The sequence below is a fragment of the Dufourea novaeangliae genome, unplaced genomic scaffold (genome assembly GCF_001272555.1).
Source record: "Dufourea novaeangliae isolate 0120121106 unplaced genomic scaffold, ASM127255v1 scaffold8, whole genome shotgun sequence".
Taxonomy (NCBI): Eukaryota; Metazoa; Arthropoda; class Insecta; order Hymenoptera; family Halictidae; genus Dufourea; species Dufourea novaeangliae.
Window position 1 is genome coordinate 10,070,583 of NW_015373923.1, and position 10,283 is coordinate 10,080,865.

The following is a 10,283-nucleotide window of genomic DNA, read 5'->3' on the forward strand; positions in this document are numbered from 1 at the left end:
TTAGTTTTCAATTCTCTCAGCAAAATTGGTTGCAATAACATGTCACTGAAAATTGTAGCTCCGTTAAAAGCAAATACGAATTGAAGAACATTTCTTTCTTTCATAATATAATGGAAGTGCATAAGTATGACATCTTTTTGAATAGATGATTACAAGTAGTTAAAGGAGAGAAAAATTTGATTATAAACATGTAAATGTCAGTACTTGTTTCTTATAAATAATCATACAATATGATATAGTTGTAAAAAGCCATAGTTTATTAGCATTACATTATTTAAATTTGTTTAGGACTCCAATTATACGCTTATTGTAATTGCTGACTTTAAAGATATGTATACATTAAGATACATAGTTCGTCATTTAGATTACAAAATATTGTAATATCTATTTTTCAAGTGCATATATGTTTATATTTTGATTATATATGAAACTGTTACATTGATCTAACTGCTGGTATGAAATATTCGTAGAACCATTTATAAATTTTTTGGAATATATTAAACAGACATGCAATGTGTATTATGAATTTTTTTTAGCAACTTTCAAATTGTTGAGTATCGTGAACGTTTTGTGAAATTTATATAAAAATAGTACATTGGTATAAATGAACATCACTATTTTTTGTGTTATTTTGTTGATGTACCATTGTTTGATGTATCATTGTTTCTTCTCCAAAAACATATTACTATACATAGTTACAGTCTATCCATAGTACCCAAGAAATATTTGTAAATATTTCAGCTTAGTGAGAACAGTCAATAAAGGTCCATTAAAGTCTGTTAAACAAACATATCACAAAATTTGGAAGATAGAAATAGAAAGAGTATCATTACATAAAGTAATTTCTTTGTTAATTACAAGACGTCTACACAGTTTCTTCTTTCTGTTGTAAATACAATCTCTCAGAATGTGCTGGTGTTTCATACACTGAACATGATACATAAGTGATAACACTAATAATTGTAGTATGGTAATATTTCCTTACATTTTTTGTCCTTTTTTACGATAAAACTGAAAACTTAAGTACTTGAAATTTTCATAATTACTTCAGAAAAAAAACATTATTTTGCGAATGATGAAATAAAAAATATAAAACTATTTTTGCACAAATAACATTGTCAATTGTTGCACTTAATGATGGGTGATTAATCTTCTTGAACACATATATATAACAGATGTTAATTTCTTAAGGGAAATGAAAGCAATTTTTTATAAAATGTAAATGCCAAGTATATTTAAGAAGTCCTTGTAGATGTATCAATTAATTGTAATCTTTGCAATTTTCTACTTTTAATAGTATAAACAAAATAAGCAAAGGACGGTACAGAATAGAAGTAACATTCACGTTCAAATGAAAGAGCAATAAAAAATAATGTTTCATGTTGGAAGATTGCAAGGAAAACAGATGAAACTTTGTTAACTTTTTATAAGGACTGACTACCGAAGTGTCTTCATAAAGAAAGGACCACTACATACCAAATTCTTATAAACGTTTTGGCGCGAAATAAAAGAATTCACTGATGATAGTTTTGTAATTCATCATTCAGCACTTGAAGTAACTTGAAGAGCGTGTAATTATGGAGGCTCTGGCAGCACTTCGTATTTCGACTTATAGGTTTTTTTTTTTATTTTTTTTAACGGAAGGAAAACTAAAGGCGATACTGTCTTCGCTCGGGGCGGTGACGGCCTGTGCGGGATTTCACTACGCTAGCAACCCCCTGGTGGCCTTACGGGCTTGTGGGCTGGTCATGGGAACGCCGAAGCATACTTCCGCAACCAGCCCCGCCCATGTCCCTCCCTCAAAATGAAGGAGGGGCTCTTATCTGGGTTCGACTTTTAATTTAAGTTAAGGTAGCCGTCCACTCGAGAGTATCTCGCGCGAGTTGCCCTCGAGAGTAGTCGAGAGTACTGTCACGACATACAACAAACACACAGACAATTAACATACCGTTGAGCGATCCACTCGCGAGAAATACTCTTGAGGGTAACTCGCGACAGTCAATTCCGACAAGAAAAATTGGTGTGAAAACGAAATCAACAATATAATTATGATTTGATTTAATTTTGATTTAATTATGCTTAGTTCCAAACAAACTGCAAAACAGACGAGCAAGTGCGAATCTCTATTAGTTATTACGCACTATACCTGGTCCCACCAGAGTCTGTAACTGCTATCGGACGAGTTTTCGTTCGTTTCTGAGCAGGTTGTCTCTAATTGGCTGTATTTTCACGCCGCGTGCCCTCGACCGAAAAGTAAAACGCCAGCGAACCATTCAAATCGTGTATAACGGGTGACTAGTTTCTAAATCATTGACGACATGTAATCATGCAATAAACTCATGCTATGCATTCATATTAGTGTTTCACTGTTTATATGAATGCAGTGAATAGTATAGTGGAAGTGATGGCGCTGGCGGCGATTCCCAGTTCAGTCGTATGCGCGAAACAGTTACAGACTATAGTGGAACCAGGTATAGAGTCTATTTGGTGGGTACAATTCTGAGAGTTCTGTCAGACAGTAAGCTTGAGTAAGCTGTCGGCGAGCGTTCTAGCGAGTATCTGAGAGTAAAAAATTCGAAGCTACTTTCAAATGGGTATACAATGTGACAGTACTCTAGAGAGCAACTCGCGCCAGATATGTATACTCTCAAATGGACGGCTACCTTTAGATCTTTAAGAGTTCAATGCGTTCAATGTCATTTATCGTCTCATCGTACGATTTCTATGAATCGTTTTTTTTGTCTAGTCACAGACGAGGTATACGAGTAGATATTTCATCCAATGTATTTTTGCGACCCACTTTTCTGGGGTTACGTTACCCTATTTCCACTTTAGCGTCACTATCCACTGTAGATTTACCCAGATTTATTGTACTCACAACGTAGAGGTTACTAAAATCACAGGCTTTTTAAGGTGTCGGTACTACAGTTTAGGTGAGCCACCAACTTCCATAAGAAAAGGTCTCGTTACGTATTCATACTTCGTCGGTGGTCTACTAGTGGTCTAGCCGAAACACCATTTTCTAATATGGTATGTACCCTTGCGTGCAAACTCGGCTTCCGCTAAGGGAAAAAGTGGCGTAGGAAAACGGCCTCCTACCATGCTCCTAGATGTTGGTATTTGAAATTACTGAAATGTATGCCAAGTTAACATTCGATTTAACATTTATTTTCACTACCTGAAATAAATTTACCAAATGGTAGAAGACATTTCTTCTACGCCGCTTGTTCTCCTAGTGAAAGCCAACTTTGCTTGCGGGTGTACATATATAGACATATTCAAAGTAGACAGGTATGGCATAGAACCCCAAAAAGCTTTAATTTTTTAAAACATTTTTACCAGTATCAAAATTAATTATCATAACGATGCAATTAATTCAAAAAAATGATGTTTCATTTCGGAATCGTCATTGCTAGAAGATTGGTATATCTTTTCATGTCCATAAACTCATGATAGATATACCAATTTTTTTTTAGAAATTGTCACACTGAAATGTTAATGTCTTAATGTTTACAATGAGGGCACCGTTTAAATAATAATTTTGGACTCGTTGAGTTTTCCGACCGTGGTGTCTGGTGTATTTTTGGACAATATGGGGAAAATTCTATTTAGTTCAGAATACTGTATATATTGCCGATAAATACTATGTATCTACATAAGTGTAGTATAGCGCAGATAAATGTTTTTTACTACACGCGTAAGGGTATTGTAATACTTGTAATTTGCGTATAATCATTACTATTTATATGATACTGTAATTAGTGTAATTGGTTGTATAAATTTACTCCTTATTATGTAAACAGAAGACGAGTCTGTTTTTCTTCTTTTCCCTCAGATCTTTCACTGTCATAATGCCTTCAGTTTTGATTCTATGGAAAAATTATAATACATAATAATTGTATAGTAACAAGCAATACACATGCAGAGTGCGATAAAAGTTTGGCAATTTTTTTGTAGTGAAATATTTCTTATATAAATTAATGTTTTTGCAAGAATTTGTTACCGCTAAATTCGTTATTCAATTTTCTGTTCAACGGCATATATTGTACCACAGCCGACTCTAGTACTAGCCGTGCTGAACAACGTGGCAGCACCGCTCATGGAGGATTCGGCAGCAGTGATGCCAGAATCGTGGAACTTGGTTCCACCACCACGACGTCCCGGCGTCCCCCACTTTATTCCACAGTTTCTGCCAACAAGCATACTTTGCTTCTACTGTGTGAACTGCCCGTTCGGGTGTTCCGCCGACTACCTGCGTCACCTGCCAACGCAAACAATGAGGAAACCTTGGAGACCTTGTTCGAGAATCTGACTGGGCCGAAAATTCACGTTTCCGACGCGATGCCCGGCAACCTAAATGCGCGAACAACAGTCAGGAGACCCAGTTCGAATTCCACTGTGGCGGTTTTACTTTTTATATTTAATTATTTTATAATTTCACTTTGTAACCCCTCAGTAAAATAAAAACTTGAAAAATATTAATTTGTGAAGTATTTAAAAGAAATGAGATGAATTTTTTCCTCTTCAATATTTACATTTTATATTTTATACATACTTCTTATGGTTTGAATACAAAAATTATTCTTACAATTAGATGCTACCGTTATTTTAACTATTAGAGTACATAAATATAAAAACATTCGTAGAAATATTCATTAGATTAAAATGTTACGTTATAAATATATCTTCGATCTTTTTAAAGGGTATAGCCGGATAAGGGGACCAAAAATCACTATTTAATGGTATGCGAGAATTCTGTAAGTAATCTGATAGGTAGTATTTACTGGGGCACGTATTAATGATTTTTTTGTGATTTTTCAGTTGAATATTTTAGGTGTGAAAATTCAAAAACGTTCTCAATTTTTTGGAGATTTTTATTAGGGTGCGCCGTAGTTTTAAAAATCGAAGACCGATATATTCGAAGTTTTTTCCGTTAAAAAGTAACTTACAGATATTTTAAATTTTTATATTCCCATTATTAAGTAAGTATATTATACGATTGTAAATATTTCCGTCTGCGCAACCCGTGTAAAGTTTCTTGGATGCTATTCGTGCCCCGCAGAGATAGTATTAAGATTTTTTTTGTTACATTCACTACATCTTTTCTTAACTTGTAACTAAATGACAATAAATAGTATTATTGTTGAGAGTATAGGGTAGGATAGTCATATTAAGGATATCATGAAGGCGAGATTTAAGGAGTTTTTACATTGTAGATTAAAATATTAATACTACAAATATATAATACATTATACTTACAAATAAAGACTATACATTCTTGTTTAGTTACATATTCAAAAAAATATGTAGTGAATGTAATAAAGAAAATCTTAATTCAATCTGCGGGGCTCAAACTACGTTCAAAAAACTTCACACCGGTTCCGTGGTCGGAACGCTTAGTCACTACACCAATGACCCTTGTGAAATTCGAGGAAATATTTTACGATATATTGAGTGTAACACGGTTTTAATTGTTGTTTCGTTTATTATTCCCTCATTCTTTCGCCTCTTCATAATATCCTGATATCAATTTTACCCTTCCATGCATCCGCTGGCTCAGTCTTGAGATAACGGTTGGATTTCGCCGTGCCGGGATAAGATTTCCCCACACCACCATTGCGGTTCGCGATAACATGGTTGTTTGGGTAATGTATACCACGCGAGGTGATAGCTCACTTTCGCTCAAAGCCGCGGGGGACTAAAGTCGAAGTACATATTCTTTTATCCGCTAGAATGAATACCGCTATTGTAGACGTACAAGGCTTTAAATTGTTGCCACTGGATATTCATGCCTCCATACCCGTGGAAAAAACTGAATGTTAGTGAAAGACGACAATATACTTAGTTGGAAAGAAAATATTGAATTTCATGGGGTGATGCTAATTCGCGTTGTTTAACGTTAGAAGTCAGTATATTTAACGATATAAAAAATATAAAACTTACCGATTCTGTTACTTCTATATTCATTACCGAAAAGACTATGTACAGAATATACGATTTCGAGTATTGTATAGACCATATGTACTCATGGTTGTCGGAGAACATTTTTATGTAATTAAATAATTAAATATTTATACTTTGTTTTTTATATTTATATTTACTTTTATGATTTCCTATCGATATTGTTTTTCACCTCATTGAAATAATCTGCAGTGGTTTCTTCGTATTTTGTATAAGATGGAGTACTTCAACACGTATAATTAAACAGATAGTGCACTTTTATGATTTCTAGATATTTCTGTTACGGTATGCGATGCTGGTTAATTCCTCAAATGGTTGAAGTTCAGTTTGCAGGTATAAAAGTTCCCTGCGTCCTGTAGCGAAACGTCCGCTTCGGCCTCTGCTAAGGTGCTCGGACAGGGCCAAGCAGCGTCAACTCAACATGTGTCCGTGAAATTTGTTTTCCTGCTCCTTGAGGAAAACGTAGTTACTGCTTTTTATCTCGAAGCAATGGGTATCCTGGCAGTAAATTAGCGGAGCCCCCGCTTCAGTGAAACTGTACAACGGTTCGTTCGTTGCACTTCTGCAAAGCACGTGTTTTCCTAGAACGCTGGTTAGTTTTTACCTAAATCTTGTTGCCACGGTGGGAGTGAACTCACATTATAACAATGAGAAACTACTTGGAGGTAGAGGAAGCCCTTTTGGAAAAATTCTGTATTCGTCTCTTTATGTTACACATGATTTTCTTACATTTATGTTTTATTCATTCATCACTTTAAATGACAAATGGAAGATGATAGAAAGTTCGATTTGTTATGTTTTTCGTATTTACTATTATACGCGGTTTCCTGGGATGCATGCAGACTTGCTTGTTCGGAGCTTCATAGTACAAACGTAGCGCGTAGCCACCGCTAGCGCGGGAACTCGACCGGCAAACTCGCGCTCTGATTGGTCCGAATTTTTCGTTAATATCTCGTTAACGAAGCCGCACCTAACATTTTCGCTAAGGAAAAAGTGGTTTCAAATCACCCCAGCAACCCCTAATTTCCCGGAAGAGAGACACTTTTGAGACACTCTGTATAACGTTCTCCAAATTGGCATCGGTCGTAACATTCGTCATTTCGACGCTCGTGTCATCCCAGCCTTACCTGTCGTCGATCGATATCTTGAAACTGTATACCATACAAAAGTTACATTGTAACCAAATTCTCATTTATATAAAAAATACGATATTGAATGTTTCACAAACATTGAGCGTGTTAGGTAGTTTGTAAGACCTTATTTCAATACAAAGGGCTAATTCCTCAAAATCAATGTGTTAAACCGCACTTCCTTCTGCCACCTCTCTAAATGAATCACGATTACAACCTCTGTGCACTCTCGTCGCTGTCGATGCTCTGCATGAACGATCAGTGACAGTAACACGTGCGAGGCGTTGAGTCTGCGTGTCTTCTCGGAAAGAATCGGAGATTAGTGACGCCTCAGGATCAGTAGAGCATCATGATTCGATGTGAAAGGTTTGCTCGATCGCGTATCCAGTGGCCTTGAAATAATTACATCGGCTTGCTAGCCACCTAAGCGGTACTTCCTCTTGTCCTCTTAACGACACTGTCTTGCGCCGTTCCCACCGACAACATCGCCAATATACAGGCTGTTACTCAAACAGTAGCACAATATTTCTAAAAATTCAATAGACACGGATAAATACTTCATTTCGGAAGTATTATCGATTGAAATTTTTATATGTGTATTCTCATTCCCATAAAATGACCTATGTAATGCAAGTATTTAATATTATCTATTTTTACGTAGAAAACACGTAAATAATTTTGAAATCACTTTAAAAAATAATAATTCGGAATTCATTATCGTGCATCCTCATTTGCATTAGATGTTGATTCTTCTTTTCATTTGACTAACAATAAGTATTTATTGCATTCGTTCCATATCAATAGTCGATTTCAAATGATTGCACGAATGAGAATCAAATAGACGTAAGTGAGGTATGAACTGAAGACAATTATTAAGACCGAAATCACTTAATAGTATCGTTTTTTTTAGTTTTAACGTACAAAACATGTGTCTCAATCTGAAACACCGTACAGGAAATTAATAATTATTGCGTACGAAATAAAAAATGTTATGTTATAAAATCTTTTTTTACCAACATATTTTTTGACGTGACAGAAAATTCAAAATTTTTCAAAATAACTGGTGGGGGGAATTTTTTATTTGAACGAAGAATTTTTATCAATTTAATTGCATCGTTTTATAGAGCATAAATTTTAAAGCCAAACCATATAGCCATACCATTCAATTTTTATCGTTTATTGTGTGCTTATTTCTCCTCCTACTTGGCCGCTACATGTCCTGTTTCAAGATATTTTCCAAACCATACTATTGAAGCTCCCGTTTGCGTTCTGTGTGATCAAGACCTATCTTTAATGGACATTCATTAGTCTATTTTATAATAAATTTTTTTTAAAAATATGTTTTGATGCAGTTTTCTATTTGCAAACCTATTTATAAAGACACGCAAAATTGTAGCCGAATATGTATTTTCGTGACCAACTGTAAAAGTTAAGTTGATATTTAACCCCAAAATTAGCTGCCACATCAACAATTTTGGGAATTTTAATATAAATAAGCGGCATATTATTCAGAAAAAATAGTACTTCTGAAAAATGCAATAATAAGTTGATATTTCGAGATGCAGAATAAAACACAATGTTTCTGAATATGAATAAAACAATGAAAAATGAATACGCCATTCCATTTTTAACAAACACGGGAGCCCTTTTCGCGTCTAGAAGACTCCCTTAGCTCAAATATTTTAACCGTACTTGATCACCCTGAATAATTCAATTTAAGCAAAAATCACATCGATATCACCAGTGGTTTTGAAGAAAACAGCTTATAACATATTATTTGGGACAATCTGCATGTATATCTTCATGTTTTATCAACGGTACATATTTACAGACTTTGCTTCGTTCTTTCAATCGGTACTACACGTTTCTGTTTGTATGTCATCTCTTAAACTTTCTTATGATCACTAGTGTATCATCACCGACGAGGTATAGGATAGACCTATCATCTTATGGGACCTCGTGTCTCATGTTCTGAAATACCGATAGTGTAAAAAGTCAGGGATGTTCTGCTGCCCTCTACGTTATGAGAACGGTGAATTTGTGAACTACGTTAAATCCATTCGAGCTCAACTAGTCTAACTTCTACAGTGTTGTCGAGTCTAAAGTACAATGTTGTCAGATCATGAGTGTTCGGTACGTCGGAAAATCATCGAAGGGATCATGGTCGTGAACGGATTCTCTTTCGTCCGTTCACTGTAAAGTAGACGTATTAGAAAGGAGTCTTGGGTTCTCGTCCCGACGGACCTATTGGTTTTTTTTCGCGTACAAAAAAGTTATTGCGCTTAATATTGTTTTTATGAATATGTATATATATTATTATGTACATTTGAGTAAATTATTTTATTATTCCATTGTTATTACAACAGTTTAACAGTGACAACGAACGCATGTATATTTTCAAATATCGGACTAACAGTATATTTTTATTCTATATTATTACATATAAGTGAGTAATACGTATCAAAAACGTAATCGAAACACAGATTTTTATTACATTACAAACATCGCATAAAAGATATTTCGTTATATTGACATTTGTAATAATTATGGATGTTGCGGGGAAATCTATTGACATTATGGAACATGTAACGAAATATCACTGTAACACTTAAAAAAGTTTTAAAGTTCCATTTATATCATTGTCCTGTGAAAATGTTCATACTTCCAGCAACATTCATATTCCAATCAAAGAATTTACAGAATAAGGAAAAGGAATCTAAAGTAATTTTCAGTAGTTCCATACATCTTTATCTCGAATACTTTTCTAAAACATTACTAGACATTTTTACACTTTGAATCTCATATCGATTTCTAAAATAATCCTAGTTCGATATAATATAGAACGTAGTTTTATGAGATAGATTCGAAGTTCGCAGCCATTAGCTCGATATTGTCATCAGTTTATAGTACTTTACTGATGATAATACCAATTGCCCAGGCCTCACCACGAGGAGGTTGTTGCGAGTGGAGGCCCAAGGCAGGTAGATGGAATCACAAGTTCTACATCTTCCCACCTTTCACAATATACCTTATAAATAACTTAAATCTTAACTATCTACTACTATCTGTACTAAAATCCCTCGGCGGATGACTTCTTTCTTGAGCCTAAACCTATAAAAAACTAAGTTCCCTCGTCGGTTGTCTTCGTTCTTCAGCTTAGAACTAATATTATCTTAATATTCTAATTAATAC